The following is a 16,389-nucleotide window of genomic DNA, read 5'->3' as shown; positions in this document are numbered from 1 at the left end:
CTGACTTCCTGCCCTTTGGGCAGGGGGCTGGACTCGATGATCTCCCGAGGTCCCTTCCAGCCCTAATGTCTATGAAATCTATGAAATAAATTCAACTTTCCTCCTTTGCAATAAAAATTCAGATGAATTGGCTGAAACAAAGTAATCACCATCCTCCTTTGGTTTTCCCAAAGAACAGGTGCATGAACAGACCATGAAATACACCTGTACTATCAAGATGAATTACTTCAGATTAAGTAATAACAAAGAGGAGGAAAAAACAGCAATTCACTACTTCTCTGTTTCTCAGTTTAAATACAAAACATCACGTGTCCCACAGCAGGCAGAAATACACTTTTTAAAAATATGTGCATTAAGTATAGATTGACAACAATTTCCTTTTACATTACTATGCTACAAAAATAGGTTGCATAAACCGGACCATGTCGCCACTGCATATTTCCTCAGGTAATGCAGATACAGGTACAGCCCAGAATGTCACTATGCCCTCTGAGGAATGTCCCTGGTCCCCACATATGAGATGAAAGAATAGCGTCTACAGCTTTGTCAAGTTTAGCTATGAATTACTTCATCAATCTTTTTGTGATAGGAGCCCAAAAGCAAGTGAAGACTATGGCAGAGACACCGATTTTTCCACACTACCCCACCTATTTGGGTGAAACCTAGTTTTTCCAATAAGCTATTCTATGCCAAAATTTTTCCTCATTTTCCTAAGACAACCCACAGAAGGCAAGAGAATGTACAGGCTGGAATGTAGCTTATCTTCTGGGTATGCAATCAGTAGCTCCATTATCTTCACTGATAGCTAGTAGCAAAAATCTGGACAATGCACTCAATTCAGACACTCACTGAATTATATTTATTAGTCATAACAAAAGTGACTTTGATAATAAGCTAACAGTCACCTGCTTGAGGGCAGTAGCATTTTTCTTGTTAGACTGTTTCGACTGCCAAGTTCCCTATCAGGCTATCTTTAGTGATTTTTTTGTGTCTTTAGAGCTATGACAGGGCCAAAAATGCAGGGATTTTCAGTCAACCTGGCCTTTGTGAAACAGTAAGATACAGCCAACTTTGAAACTAGATCCTTAGAAGAACTACCACTACTGCCTTGATCAAATCTTGCCTATGAAATTTCTAAAGTATAAAGCATTAACTAACCTGCTTACACCACTATCTGAACCTACTCTGTACTCTATTTGCTTGTGGTAGGTTTTTTTCCTCCTTTCCTATCAATGAAGTCAAGCTGTCCCATTCAACAGCCACATTGACAACTCAAGTGAGGATGGGACAGGGTGCCAAATCATGCTCTACTGTAAACGGGTCAAAACCCTGAAAGCAACTGAAAATAGGGATGCAGCAATAAAGATTTTCTAGGCCGATACCAATGGCCAATGATTAACCAACCATATAGGCCAATGCTGATCTGATAACTGATATTTAGTAATAGTGCAGAGCATTTTAAACTACTGACATAAACCTTTTTGTTTGTTCTGCATTTATAATAAAACACACACCCCCCTGCTCCAGCCCTTGATGAGGAAGGTGCACATCGCCCCCTGACCCACAGGCCTGCTCTCTGCATAGCCTGTGCTGATGTCCTGGGTAGGCAAGGTATAGCCTTGTGTGGACAGCAGCAATGGGCGTGTTTGGAGCCCCAGTGCATGCCACTGCCTCAGCGCTGGCAGACCCCATATAGCCACGCTCCTGTGGCTGCTGGGGAAATGCTGCTTTTGCAAAGGTGCTAGGTGCCCAGCAGACCAGAACATCCTTCGCATGGCACCTTACCCCACCTGAACACAGCCCAAGCAGCAGTCTCTGCAGCAGTCCTGGCACTCAGGTCCCAGCTGCACACTCGCCCTACACAAACCCCACACATCCCCCCCACCCCCACACAATATATGACAGTAAAACTTTATTTTGAGCTATTATGCAATTGCTTCTATATACACAATGCAAAAACATGTAAATCAGGGCAAAAATAAAATTAAAATATATGGTAGATATTTGATTTTTAGCATATGATTTTTTTTTTTCTGGTTCCAAGGTGGCAACCCTCCCCCCCACCCAAAAGGAGTAATTCTGGGGGGCAAGGGGAGGGACTTCTGGTGGAAAAAGTCAGGGGTTAGGGGGTCCTAAGATGGTGACCAGAAGGTGAGGTACCTGTGAAGGGACCAGGCTACTCTTGCAGCCCTTGACAACTCACCAAAAATTAAGTGGCCTTCCAACCGAAATAATTGCCCACCCCTGAGTTGGAAGCTTCAATAGTAGTAAATATCTGGAAGCTCCCTCAGAAACTGGAGGGGAATACTAGTTGCTTAGCATTCTTGAAATCTGGCACCTAAATATGAGTTTGGATCCTTGTTCTAGGGTTTTTTAAAAACTGTATATATATATTGACCATAATGGGGTTTCCATACCCACATATTTATTCTCTTTTTTCTGGCTGTAATATTGTTACCACTTCAGAGGAGAGAAAAATTTGACTGCCTGATTTCATGTATCATCTGTCATGCCATAAGTAAGGAGTATTAGAGATTTGTATAAAAGAACTTATCTAAGGGGAATAGTAAAATATTTAGCTAATTGGTATCTGTTTATCTGCCTTTGCACATTTGCTTTGGAGACATCAGGCCATGGCTGCTAAGCATATAAAATGTTTACTTGAATACAAAATGGCAGTTCCCCCATTCAACAGGGGGGAAGTCCCTTGTCTTGGATTCAAATACAGGGAGATTGCGGGGAGGAGGGCAGGCAGCTGCTCCAGCTCTAAGTCTTGACTCAGGCTCAGAGTTGAAGTTGCAGTTGTTACTTTGCTTTTCTGCCTGTCCTCTTCCATCTGCTTCCCCCTCCCTATACACCTGCCGTTGCTTACCCTGAGTTGTAGGTCTGGTTCCAGCCTGGGGCATGCAGCACATTCTGGCTCTGGCCTCCACCCAGCTCTGCAGTGGTGGGAGCTCTGGCTCTGCCCCCAGGGCTGGCGCTAGGGACGGAGCTGCCACTACTGCAGCAGCAACCTCATCAAGGCCAGAACCAGACCTGGACCCAGAGCCGTGACTTCAGGGTAAGCAGCAGCATTTTAGGAAGGGGGCACAAATAGAGGGAGTGCATAGGGTCCAGGCGGGGACAGGCACCATGGAGAAGGGGGTGGAGGCCAGGGGATGCAGTCAAGAGAGGGCAGCTTCCAGCATACATGGGCACTGCGGGGGGGGGGGCATGCAGCAGTGGGGGCAAGGTGTGAGGGTCCAAGGGGCTGAGGGTTGGGCTGCTTGACTTTCCTGCCACCTGCCCTTCTGGTACCATTTTGCATCCCCTGCCACAGCAGTGGGAGGGAGGAATTTAAGATGTCTCTCCAATATTTGGGTTTTATATATGGAAAATTCTAGAAGTTTATGCATTTTCTTTGTATAAAATTTAATTATCAGGGTGGTCTTCTTAAATTCAAAGTTGTCTTGGATTTAGGTAATTAAGGTACTGTACTACCTCAAAAAATAGAACGCAAGATGTATTTCCTTTTTCCTGTATGCTCATTCTCAACTATCCTGTCTTGCAAACTTCTTGTTCTCTTCAGAGAAATAACAGGGGTTAACGTGTCAGTTTCAGTACTTGTGTACGTTGTGGGCATCAGCCATAATAAGGTTGAGTTGTCTTCTTTTTTGCCCTTGTTTTTAGCAAAGTTATTTGAGCAGATTTAATGGTAAGTGCATAGTACCTGGCAATGGATCAGACACTCAGATGACTGTTTTTTTTTCTTTACTGTATATAGTGGCAAATACTCCTTTTCATATTAGAACTCAAAAGTGATCCTAGGTTATTAAAATGTCCTAAATGGAGGTAAAGTAACCTACCTTTCGTATCCATTTTATCCACGCAGTTCAGAAGTCATGTGTGAATTAATTATGAACAATTATTGGTCCTATTCCTGGTAGAAACTTCTGTGTTGTGTGTGTTTATTTTGTTTTGGTTTTTTAAGAACTGCAGTTTCTGAATATATTCAGAAAATTTCAAGAAAAGATGAGGATCAGGCAAGATTATTGCTAAATCATATGCTGTATTCTCTTCAGCAAGATGTCTTGCAATTTTTAGTTTCAAGGAGTGTTATTTTTGATCTCAAGTAGAGTGACTTGCAGAGGGTGTTTCTAGAATATGAAATTACATGCGAGGTGAATTTTTAGCTAACTAATTTTGTGTGGTACTTATTTTACTTATCATCTGCAGACTTTCTTTCAAAAGCAGAATGGTAACACCTGTGCACCAACTGAAGCACTGCTTCACTTTCCACTATTATAATTTTAATTTCTTCATATTTACTTAATACTTACAGTTAAGCAAAGAACAAAACTTATCATGCAAGTATTTAATGTAATTTTAATGTATTTTAATGTAATTTTTAAACCTTGATGTTTTAATGAATAAATGTACTCATTGTAAGAGTGTGTTTTTTATAATGTATTATGTAATGTTTTATTATACCGTGTGAAACTTCTTATAATGAAAGACCTTGAAGTCAGAAGATTGATCTGAAGTACATTGCACAGCCTGGCTAGGGACAAAAATTACACACATACTCGTATAAGCAATTGGAAAACCATTCAAATCTATAACACAGCAGAAGTTTAGAGCATGTAAACTGCTTTCAAAATGTCTGAAAACAGTTTAAGATAAACCTGGGTAAGGTGTAGGAACAGACTTAACTGATTTAGGTTAAACCTATTTATTAAACTTCTGTTCCAGAACCCCTCCAGATTCAAGTTCACCCCAGCCTCCCTGGATGCATTGCAACCCCCCTTGCAAACCTCCTCTGCATTTGGCTGTGTGCCAACCCCTCCCCCCCCCCAAGGGCACCATGTTTAAGATGTCACAGTATCTTTCCTCATACCAACTCTGTCTTGGCAGCCAATTGGAGTGCTCCAAGAGCGTTCTGCACAGGTAGTGGTGGCATGGCAGAGCACCACCATGATGGCGGGGATTTAGGTGGGGGGGGCGATGCTAGAAGTCCTGGCTTCACCCCCACCCCAGCCTTGCTCCCTATAGGCAGAGGGGGATGGAGATGTAGGGGAATGGGTCTGGACTCGATGTGGCAGGGGGAGTGGGTAGGGGGTAATGGGGCTGGACGCAGGGCTCCGTCCCCCCCGCATCCCCCTTGATGGCGGGGACTGGCCTTGTCCCCCAGCTCTGGTGCATGGGGTCAGAGGCGAATCCAACCTCACTGCCACCTGCGTACAACAGCACCCTATGCCACTGCTGCCTCCGAGTAGGCAGCAGTGGCATGGGGTGCTGGCAGTGCAGTACTGGCCTTGCCCCTGTGGCACATGGGGCCGGACATGGAGGGTGCATGGAGCTGATGTGAGGGGGGGGGCACATGGAGCCAGAGATGGAGTAGCAGCACCACAGGGTGTTCGGGTGGACAGGGATGGAGCGCCGCCACCCTACTTCTCCCCTGCCCCCGTCATTCTTGGCAGGCAATTGCCTAGTAATAATTATTAAATATTATAATAATTATTAATATATCACATCTCAATACCCATGCCAGCCATCTACAATTCTTCTCCATCCTGTGGAGGACTACCTCAGTGTGAATACTTGGCTTTTTCTTCTTTTATAAATATCCTTTGTGCTTGCTGGGGCAAGTCAGAATGCAGAGTACTGACAACATAATAGATGAGAGACTGAGCTAGAAGTCTAGAAATCTTGTCTTGTGAAATCTCCACTTTTTCTTTTACTCTTTGTGCTTTAGCTAAAGTTTTCAGACTTTTTAAACTCAGCTGGACCTTTTTGAGGTTTACAGTTTACTGCAAGAGGTTTGTTCTTCATGCTTCTCCCTGCTTTCCTCATTCATTCCACAGTATAAAAATTACACAGTTGTACAGGTACAATGAAATATAGTTACAGTATGACCCAGCAGTTTTATACAGAATGTTTCATTGTGTTGCCTTCCCAGTGCCTTGCTATGGGCCCCTTTCTTATGGGAGCTAATGCATCAGGCTTTGGAGCCTGCAGATTTCTCTTAATCAACATTGGCCTGTATATGACCGGATCAAGTGTTGATCTGTGAGATTTTGTTACATTTACATCCTGTAGCTTGCTCCAAATGTTTTGATGTCTGCTTAACACCAGACAATTTTAGCAGTTGCTCTTTGCTATTTTTATTTAATTGATTATAAATAATTTGGAACTGGAATTTTCACATGGAGAGAAACCTCTGCGGTGATTATGTGGATATCTGCTTTCATTGTATTTTTCCTTTAGTTCAGAATTAATGTATTACGTTCCAACCCTTTGAGCCTCTAGCCTAAGAGTAGCAAATTCCTTTCCTGAATTTATAGCTGAGATCATGACTACAACCCATTTTAGTAAAGTATTCATCTTTGAGGTTGTCTTATAATTAATGCAAGTTGAGCAAGTTGACTTTATTCCCCCCCACATTATTTTATAGGTGATCAATCATTTATTGACTGTTTAGATCAAAGCAAGTTTTATGAATTTCTCCTTTGCATTTAATTCTCAACAGTTTCAGGAACTCATTTTTACTTGTCATTTGCATTCTTAGCATATATAAAGATATCTTGAGACATTGTGACTTCTTTATTTTGTGACTTGTAAACATTTTACTGTCTTGGACTTCTTATTTTCAGCTTAAAGATGTTAGGATTGCGGCTCATTAAAATCTATGCTGTTTGGACTGACATTGTGTGTGTGTTTGTGTGTGTGTGTATGTGTAAAATGCTTATGAAATAATATTGAGAACTTGGTTACTTGAAATTTTAAAAATACCATTTTTTTAACATAAGGATTTTTTTTCAAGGACACCTCATATCTTTTTCTTTTTAAAAAAACAAGAACCACTTTGGTAATTATTTGCTTGTGTCCTTGGTGAAATAACTAAAGCTATCTATATCTTTCATACTATATGTAATTTCTGTAGGAAAGGAAGTTATTGCAACAATCGTATCTTGCTAGAGAAGTGGTATATAGTCTTAAGGGTACAGACACATGTATTTGGAATTGTTGAAAATGGCCAGAAGCTGTTGTGCTCCAGTGGTTACATGTGGGCAAGGGAATAGTGATAAAAATGTAGCAAAATTCCTCCAACTGCTTCATCCAGTCTGAGCCACTTTTCTACATTGGTGTTGCTCCCAGCTTGTCCACACATAACCATTAGAAGGTGACAGCTACTGCCCATTTGAAATGGCTCCAACTCAAGTCAAAGAGAATAGAGGAAATTTTAATGACTTTTTTTCAGTTATTGGCTGAAAGGTGTGATTATTAAAATAACGTAGTTGTTAGTCTGTACAACTTGTCTTACAGAAGGAGAACATTTGCCGTTGAAAATAGCAGTTTAAGTGATACCAGATTTATTTACAAAGCTGCTTTCATGGTTTTCAGTGGGCGTTTGTCAATCTGAGAGAAGTAGTGAGCCTGTAGACTAAAGCATTGCAAATGTATTAGTAAAATATCCAAGCTATTTTGCATGCAGATATTGGTAAATTTCAAATTGTTTTGCTAATTGTTCATTTTGTTACAAAAGGGCAGCTTAAGCGCATTCAGTTTTCAGAGCCCGAATATTTTCTAAATAAAATCTAAAAAGTTGAGGGAAATATGTTTAATGGCATCAAATTTTGCCTTTTGGTATGAATTAACATTAAGAAATTTTTTTTTAATGATAAAGCTTTACATTAAGCTCTATATCTGTAGTCGTTCATGCTGAAGGAAAATTTTGTAGAAGCAAACCTGGAATTTTGCTTTAGCGTGTCATGGGTCTTTACAGTTTAGTTATTGAGACTGCCTCTTGGCAATCCTGGCTCTTCTAGCACATGCATTTTTTTTGAGTGCTCTTAAAACTTGGCAGGCATTGAAATCCTACTAATTCATGTTGTTACCCTGTATCATTATGTTTGTTCACAGCAAAACTTGGCCAAAACAAAATGCAGTCCTTCAAGTAAATTAGTAGTAAATGCTTTGAGCAGTGTTTTCATCTCTGTTGTACTGTCTTCTAAACAGTAGGATTTGCTTCTAGCACTAGCAGAAAAGTGGGCTAAAGGAAAGGAAGTGTGAGTAACTTTTTAAAGATAACCGTGTAACCGCTTCCTTGCTGTTGCCAAGGTTTTCAAACTTTGATTGGTATGGAAGGGAATGAAATGGAATTGTAGCAAAGAACAGGAGGCGTCTGTTGCATATCTTCTCAAGACAATGTTTTTTGTTTAAGTGCATAGTTTTTAAGTGCATAGTTTGAGGACTGAAAAAAGGTTATGTACATTTCCAAACTTAATGTGAATAATGCTTGATTAAGTACAGAGCAGTTCATCTAAAACTACGCTGGTGCTGTGGCATTAGCAGCCCTGAAACTGACAAGCTCCTGCTATTTTCAAGGCTGCTAATGGTCACTTTGGCTGCTTTCAGAAGCCTTGAAAATTATGGAAGATAATTATTATGCAATTTTGAAGAGCACAGCAGTTGCGTTGCAAAGTAGAGCAAAAAGTTTCTATGTACTTACACACTGTGCAGTAAACTGATACACGAAGGGGAGACAGAGAGAGATAATGGGCAAAAAATTGTGACTGGTGTGTTAAATAGTAGGTCATATTATGCATTTACTGAATGTATGTATATATATGCAAATATATATGCATTTAGTCGAGTATGCTGTGCTGGCTACAGTAAAGTAATTTTGCTGTTGCTTTACTAATCGTTGGTAGCAATTTCCATTGCTTCCCTTCTGAAAGCCTTTCAGTCTTTTGTCAGAAAGTTAAGATGGTGAATAAGTTAAAACTGACTGAATCTCTTCCTTCTTGAAACAAAAGACTTATTGTTATAGACAGTATATTGTTACAGTAAGTCCCTTCTATAACAGAGAGAAGAAATGGTGTATTGTGGAAAAAAAGGCTCCATTTTATATCTATATAAACTACCCCTTTGTAGATACAGACTGGGAGGGAATCTTAAATTACCTTTTAAACACACACTCGCATTTGTTCTATGTAACAAAGTAAAAGAACTACAAGTGAAGGTTCAGAATGCTTTTATGTTTAGTAATAAATTATGATTAAAACATCTATTGGGTTTATGGCTGAAAACTTGCATTTTATTTGTATTAACACAGTGCCTAGGGGCCTGAGCCCTGTTTTGCAAAACAAAGAATTTGGATATTTAATTGAATTGTTCTGTATGGTTTTTGTTCCTCTTGTGCCTTTTAGCCATCAGACAGGAACTTGCATCAACTTTTAGCTATTTAAAGTCAGAACTGTTTGTTTCTTGATAAGTTTTTAATCCACTTTGACTCTTCTAATTCACTTTGCATTAGGTCAGCTTTTCTTAAACTGGGATACAGACTTCTATGGGGTGTAAAAGTCAAAGGCCTAGAAAAGCAGGAGGTAAAAGGGAGAACAAGTGGATGACAAGGAAGACAAAGAAAAACATTAAGAACAACTCTTAGTAACTGAAACGTTGGAGAGGTTGCAGTTTGGTTGTAGTGATACAGTGCTACTTCATTATCCACCACATGGAAACACGGAGGTACTTGTCAGTATAATTAATGTTAAGGAATATGTAAACCCAAGAACTGAGAACCTCCTCTGCATTTAGGTGGATGGAAATGGTGGTTTTACTTCTCCAACATTAAATTACCAAAACTATAAAATAGCTATATTATTAAGCCATCTGGTTAAAACTTGTGTCCTGTGGCATACAATTGTACATCTGAGTAGCTGCAGGAATTTTGTTGCAATCCGAGAATGCTGCCTGCCTTACTATGGGAACTTCAGACTAGAAGTATAGGTGGAGAGAAATGGTACTTGTTTTTGTTTAAGTTTTCTTTGCTTGAGTCTCTTCATTCAGATATGGTAACTTTATTTGTTATTAAACGTGTTTCAAGACCATCTTGGGAATTCCTTTATTTTACTCAGGTTTTTTTTTTTACAGATTTTTATAAAACTAGCATAGGGTGTGTTTGTGCTTCACAGAAGGCCATAAGGAACTATGAAAAATCTCTCTAGTTAATATTGTACAGCAGAGCCCATTGTTGGAAGAAAATATCACCTGTTGTGGAACTGGAAACTGTCTCCATGTGCAGTCATAGAAAACTTAAGTGTTCTTTGCTAGCCAAAATGTTTGCTAGTGAATAGGTCATTATGAGCTAGTGTAGAAGGAAGGACTAGACATGCACATTTGCATCAGTGAGCACAATTGTTTGCTGCCACATGCTGGGTTGCATTTTTGTTTTTTACTTCTGATTAACGTACTTTTCCTTAGATGTGTACTTTTTGCACTGTTTACATGCTCATTTCAGTTCCTGAGACTCTGAGAATTAAGTGCTGGCTGAGGGGAGCAGTTCTCAAGTGCTGGGGGAAATGACATTTCAAAGTAAATGCAGTATAGTAATAACAAGAGGGTTCTGTCCAGCTCCCATGCCGTCTTTCAGCATGCATCTGAGAGATGAAGGGCTTGACTCATGAAATGTCTGTTGGGTTCTATTAGGATAATACTCTGAGGCAGGAGGTTGTAATACACAGTTTAGGTTGCATCCCATTGTGCTGAGGGCTGCATGGTTATGTAGAGAACATGGGCTCCTAACCTTACGGCCTTGCTATCCAGTTCCAGCAGTGTGTCTTGTAGTGTGACCAGGTAGAATTTTACTGAACACACTAAGACAGGGGTAGGCAACCCCTGGCATGGGTGCCTGAGTGTGGCATATGAAGTTATTTTGCTTGTCATGCACACTTCAAGGAAGACAGCAGGGCCCCGCTGTCTGCCCCTGGGCACATCAACATCTTCCAAGTTGAGGTAATGGGTGTTTTTGGCATTCTGCCCAAAAATGTTGCTGACCTGTGCTCTTAAGATTACAGGAAGCAATAAGCTTTGGAGGGGGAAAAACATGAAAATTAGTTATCTTAAAATAGACCTCTCATATAAGTTTAATGTATATCAATATATATCAATCCAGTAACCTTCTGTTAGGGTGAAGCCATGTTTAACAATATGCCCATATTTTGTGGGCAACAGTATCTAATCACAGCACTTTATGTATTAGATAAAAGGAGAACATACTAAAAGAGCTGATGAATTGTAACACATCCAGGCATACTGGTGTTCTAGCACATTGCCTGTTCTTCTGTGGTTGCTAATTGAAATCCTGACTTAAACCTATTTTAATCAGTCTTTTAATTGAGACGTGGATCCTAATGAAGTTTGACGAGCCCTTTTGAAAGTAAAAACTTGTTAGCCCCTAAGTTTCAAAGTGAGCAAATCAAGTGAGGGAAATCATATAAACTTGGTATTTTCATCCAGTAGGTAAACAGTGGGATATTTGGGACCATCTGTTTTGCTTGTTTGCGTGATTTGCTTCAGACTGGAAACAAAAGGCTCATTTTCTTACAGAAACAGTGGCCTTGTTCACATACAGCCACCATGACCTTGGTGAGAATTGAACCCTAAGCATTGAACACAATTTTAATCAAAAGAGAACTTGCTCTGCTATGAGGAAATAAGCAGCCAGCCATTGTGAAGAAACATGATTAGACACACAAGGCCCCTTTAATATGCAATTTCCCTTAGATTCAAACTTTTCTCTGCTTTGGAGCACAAGACTTCAAATCTCACCATCAGCATATTGTATTAAACTGACTGCATATGCTATGGGGATAGAATCTGACCATCAGTACCAGAACAGAAGTCCTGCCATTTGAGACGGATATTGAGCCATTTTCATGCATACATACAGACATCACAGCCTAACTAGAGGTCCCTGATTCAGTTTCTTTCTTGATGCTATCTATAAAATGTATATAGCCATAACTTGTTATTTGAGGAGCTCATATTGGCTGTTATAGCCTATGCAAAATAATATGCAAAAGCAAAATAGTTATGCTTTCCTCCAAAGTATTCCCACTGAGATACAGAAATAAAATGAAGGGAAATGTTAGGTTAGAGAACCTGTTATTAAACTAGCTGCTATATTACTTGTATTGTGACTGAGGAAATGGAAAATAGTTATATGATTTCATTTAGCTATTTTGAACTTTTGAAGGAAGTGCATTGAGAATAAACTTCTTCCTTCCAAGTTTATTCTTGCATGAAATTATTTTTAACAGTTTTAAACCTAGAAAAGAACCTTACTGGTTTCCTTCTCTTCCTTCATTCTCTGGTTCATTGCAGCTTCCAGGAATAACACTTGTGTATCACTCTCACTGTGAATTCTCATTCCAAGCAGGAACCGGAGCAGGAGATCAAACAATTCATCAGTGCTTGAAGAATCTCTAATTGTCTAATGTTTTTGAGTGGATTTATAGCATGGCTATTCAAGAGTTGTTATTTTTGATGGGCATCTGTTAGAAAGATGAAGTTTATTTTTAAAAGAGGTCAAAAATATATTTGAACTATGTATGTCTCCATTAATCAGAATGTTATCTGAAATGGAGACAAAACTGATGATGTATAAGTGTGAAGAAGTGATTACAAAGTCTACACATATATACACACACATACATTTATTATATATAAACATATATCTAAAATGCATCTATATGAAATTTATAAGTCTTATTTTAAGTTAACTGTAATGTTCATGTTTTTTATTAGATTATATACAATCTGATCAAATCTTGCCACGTGCCCCTTCTGAAATCTTTTAGGCTCTACAAAAGATGAAATCAGGTTTCCCACCCAGGTATAAAATTACTAAGAATTGATGCTTGACATTTTAAAACAACAACAACAAAAAAATCATTAAATTTGTTCTACAATAGAATGACAACTTTTCAGGACAACTTACTCTAAAGAAATGCCAAGGTTACTGATGGCATGCATATGGAACCAGTGTGAAAGGCTGCATCCAACTTTAAAGGGTAGCTCAAATTATTTTTCAAAAAACCACATGAAAACCTGTTTTGGAAAAGCTGAAAACCAGACTACTATTTGAGACTCTGTTCAGTTATTTGAACATAGTTTGCTAGTGTCCAGAAAGGGAGATGTAGGATAAAAAAAAATACCCAGATGGAAATGTAACAGTACTTTAATACTTCCTGGAACCTAGGATTAGTTCATTGTACTTTGCTTTTAAAACAAAGTAAATATTTTTGTTGTGTTGTGATGCAACAGGAGTGTTTTCACTTCTCAAATAAACATTTCTTATCTTACTGTGACTCAAATATTTGAACCATGTTGGTAATCTTTTGTAGATTGTGATTTTTTTGGATTTATATTTGAAAAATGTGTGCGTGAGTGCACATATGCACACATGCATGTGTATTTCAAATTTAAATGAAAATAATTTATACAAGAAAACTGTTTGTGTATCTTACCTGCATAAGAGAAATATCCATCTCAAAACTCAGCTAAGCATATACTGCAATGTAAAATACAGTCCAAATTTAAACAGCCCAAAAGAGAGCGAATAATAAGTTTATTTTATTAGTATGAGTCTCAAGTATATTATAAAATGTTAGTGATCAATACCTAATAACTTTTTTGTAATATATCTTGCTTTTTTTATAGCTTCTCTTCTCTCTTTCTGCCTGTGAAGAAGAAAGGAAACTTAAAGTAGATACAAAATTATGGGTACATACTGTTCTGTTTACTTAAAATTGCTTTTGTCCTTGAAGTGGTGGTAACAATACATAAACAACAAAAGATAAAGTACTAGCAGTAACAGGAAAGTGTTATCTAGGGGCACCTATACATGTTCAGAGAGACTGCTCCAATGCACTGTAATTACAGTGTGTTGGAACAGACTCAACTAATTGAGTGTGCTGGAGTGTGGTAATTACTGTGCTTCAGTAGACTCCAGCATCACATGTATCAGTGTTCCTGCACTGAAAAATGGTAGCTGGGGCACTTTAAACTAAAGCTGGTTCGATGAACTTTAGTTGAAGTGCCTCTGCTGGCATTTTTCAGTGTGGGGACATTAATGGATCTGATGCTCCAGGAGCTTTAATTAGAACAGGTTGTCATGTGTCTCAGCTCTGGGTGTTTTAATCAGAGTGCCTCCCATCCCACCTCACCACCCCCGCTGCCCTCCTACCGGAGCATATCTGTAAATGCCCTAGGATTTTGGCACAGAATAGGTCACAGGACACTGGCTAGTAGGTTATACTAAGTTATTACTACTTTGTTTTTTAAATAGACCATCCGGCTGCAAGCTGATGAGTTCAGAAATTTGAGCAGGCAGAATTTCTCTATCTTTAAATTTATCTTTTTTTTTTCCTTTTTTCTTTCTTTATTAAAGTACTGTGGCTGTGAATGACAGATAGGAAATCCCTACTTGTTTGTTTGTTGTTGATTTGTTGTTGTTGTTGAAGATTATGATAATCCTAGTAAGACTAAGTAAATATTTGTGTACCATAGTTACAGCACTATAATTTAGCATTTTGGGTGAGACTCCTTGATGATGCACAGTTACCCTCAGTGACGGATCAGCACTGGTCTGAACATTTGACTTGGCTTGGCCTGGGTGTAGGAAGCAAATCTGAAGTATTGTGTCTGAGGAGTTATTCAATATATGTTGCAGTGACTCAGAAGTTACTCAGTACATCCTATGTTGCTTTTGTACTACTTAGCTATTCTGGTTCTTCCTCAGTGAATTATGGGAGAACTTGTCTATCCTACTGGACTTGTGGCTGTGACAGTTGTGAAAAGGTGTTGGAGGACTGTTAGCACTTTAGTGGTTTAGCTTGTGTCTTTCCTGGAAAGTAGGCAAATTTACCAACCTCAGTGAAAGCAGGACCCAGATAATTCATATCCTAGTCCAAAGTGAAAGTGCTGTTTACTTCAGAGAAATTCATGCTTGTGGACTGGAAGGGGTGTGTTAGTGAATGGCTTAGCCTGTTAGCTATCGCAGGCTGATTTTGCTGTCTATGGAGCTCCTCAGCTAGTCCTTCAAATAAAGAAACGCAATCCTTGTATAACAAACAGACAAACAAATCAACGAAGAAACCACCCTGGCTCTGTTCCAGGCAGTAGGAGGGGCCCATTGGCCCTTATCCTAGCACAGTAGGGTGGCACTTTCCTGATAGCAAGCTTGTTTGGGTCACGGTTTGCCTCCTGTCTGCAAACTGCTCCTTCACCCAGTTCACCTCTCTCTGCTCCCTCTTTGGGACTGTAAGCTTCAAGTGCAGTGATTCTTAACCAGGGTCCCCTACCATGCTGAATCTTTCTGGGGTGCCATCTAATTTTAGAACTGCCATCTAATGTTAGGTCTGCAAATGTGATTCGTAGGGTAAACCCAGAGATTTCAAATAGAAATCCATAGTGTTAAAAACATTTTAACTTGGTGTGGTCTTTCTCTGTTGTTTACAACAGAAAAAAAAATGTTCTGGTATTTTTCTGTGGTCAAAAGATAAGCGAAAACAAGGAGCTAGCATTTTCTGAGGGGTGCTGTGGGTCTATGGAGGGGCACCTTTAAAAGGCTGAGAACCACTGTTGTGGGACACTCATAGAATTATAGGAAATTAGGGTTGGAAGGGACATCAGGAGGTCACCTAGTCCAGTGTTTCTCAACCAGTGGGATGTGAAGGTCACGTAGGTGGGACTTCAACTCATTTGAAAATTTCCATTAATGATTAATATAATACTAGAATGCATGGAAATGTAATTTCACTTCTTGGGAAAAGTGGGGTTTTGTTTTTATTGTGGGACCAGGGTTTTTTGACAAAATGGTTGATGGGAAGTAAGGTGCAAAAGGTTGAGAACCACTGATCTAGTCCAGCCCCCTGCTCAAAGCAGGACCATCCCCAACTGGATCATCCCAGCTGAGGCTTTGTCTAGCTAGGTCTTAAAAACCTCCAAGGATGGAGAGTCCACAAACTCCCTGGGTATCCTGTTCCCATATTTTACTGCCCTCCTAATTAGAAATAATTTTCTCACATCTAACTTGAACCTTGCTGCAACCTTGCTTCCTTGCTGCAACTTGAGACCATTGCTCCTTGTTCTGTCATCTGCCACCACTGAAAACAGTCTAGCTCTGTCCTCTTTTGAACCCCCCCCCCCCCCTTCAGGAATTTGAAGGCTGCTATTTAATTCCTTCTTAGTCTTCTCTTCTTTAGACTATATAAACCCAGTTCCCTCAGCCTCTCGTAAGTCATGTGCCCCAGCCCCTTATCACTTTCATTGCCTTCTGCAGAACCCTCTCCATTTGTCCACATGCTGTCTGTAGTGGGGGGTCCCAAAACTGAACACAGTACTCCAGATGTGGCCTCAGCAGTGCTGAATAGAAGGGAATAATCACTTCCCTTGATCTGCTGGCAACACTCCTACCAATGTAGCCCAGTATACCTATAGCCTTCTTGGCAAACAAGGCACACTTTTTTGGCTAATATTCAGCTTATTGTCCACTGTAACCCCTGGGTCTTTCTGCAGAGCAGCTGCCCAGCCAGACAGCCCCCAGCCTGTACTGGTGTATGG

The 16,389-nt window shown here is 39.7% G+C and overlaps 1 protein-coding gene and 1 long non-coding RNA gene across 2 annotated transcripts in view; one reads left to right on the top strand and one right to left on the bottom strand.

Annotated features, from left to right (window-relative positions):
- Nucleotides 1–14,126, bottom strand: part of LOC109305733 — a 16,437-nt gene extending 2,311 nt beyond the window's left edge. The window contains exons 1-2 of the long non-coding RNA XR_002099689.1: nt 14,116–14,126; nt 13,041–13,044 (exon numbers count right to left, since the gene is read on the bottom strand). This is a non-coding gene — a long non-coding RNA (uncharacterized LOC109305733). The remainder of the gene's footprint in view (nt 1–13,040; nt 13,045–14,115) is intronic.
- Nucleotides 1–16,389, top strand: part of APP (amyloid beta precursor protein) — a 357,591-nt gene that overhangs the window by 22,607 nt on the left and 318,595 nt on the right. The window lies entirely within an intron of this gene.

The sequence above is a fragment of the Crocodylus porosus genome, unplaced genomic scaffold (assembly GCF_001723895.1).
Source record: "Crocodylus porosus isolate Cpor-Errol unplaced genomic scaffold, CroPor_comp1, whole genome shotgun sequence".
NCBI classification, from domain to species: domain Eukaryota; kingdom Metazoa; phylum Chordata; order Crocodylia; family Crocodylidae; genus Crocodylus; species Crocodylus porosus.
Note: the sequence above shows the minus strand (reverse complement) of the source record. Positions and strands in the feature narration are given on the sequence as shown.